This window comes from Arachis duranensis, chromosome 1 (assembly GCF_000817695.3).
Source record: "Arachis duranensis cultivar V14167 chromosome 1, aradu.V14167.gnm2.J7QH, whole genome shotgun sequence".
Lineage (NCBI taxonomy): Eukaryota > Viridiplantae > Streptophyta > Magnoliopsida > Fabales > Fabaceae > Arachis > Arachis duranensis.
Window position 1 is genome coordinate 71,556,455 of NC_029772.3, and position 669 is coordinate 71,557,123.

The following is a 669-nucleotide window of genomic DNA, read 5'->3' on the forward strand; positions in this document are numbered from 1 at the left end:
TGTTGACATCTATCACAGCTCCTACTGTGGCTAGGAAAGGTCTTCCAAGGATGATGCATTCATCCTCTTCCTTCCTAGTGTCTAAGATTATGAAATCAACAGGGACGTAAAGGCCTTCAACCTTTACTAACACGTCCTCCACTATTCCATAAGCTTGTCTCAATGACTTGTCTGCCAATTGTAATGAGAACAAGGCAGGTTGTGCCTCAATGATCCCCAACTTCTCCATTACAGAGAGTGGCATAAGATTTATCCCTGACCCCAGATCACATAGAGCCTTTTCAAAGGTCATGGTACCTATGGTACAAGGCACATAGAGCTTTTTCAAAGCTCATGGTGCCTATGGTACAAGGTATTAGGAACTTGCCAGGATCTTGTCTCTTTTGAGGTAAATTTTTCTGAATCCAAGTATCTAGTTCACTAATGAGCAAGGGAGGTTCACTTTCCCAAGTCTCATTACCAAACAGCTTGGCATTCAGCTTCATGATAGCTCCTAAATATTGAGCAATTTGCTCTCCAGTCACATCTTCATCCTCTTCAGAGGAAGAATAGTCTTCAGAGCTCATGAATGGCAGAAGGAGATCTAATGGAATCTCTATGGTCTCTATATGAGCCTCAGATTCCTTTGGATCCTTAATAGGAAACTCCTTCTTGCTTGAAGGACGTCCG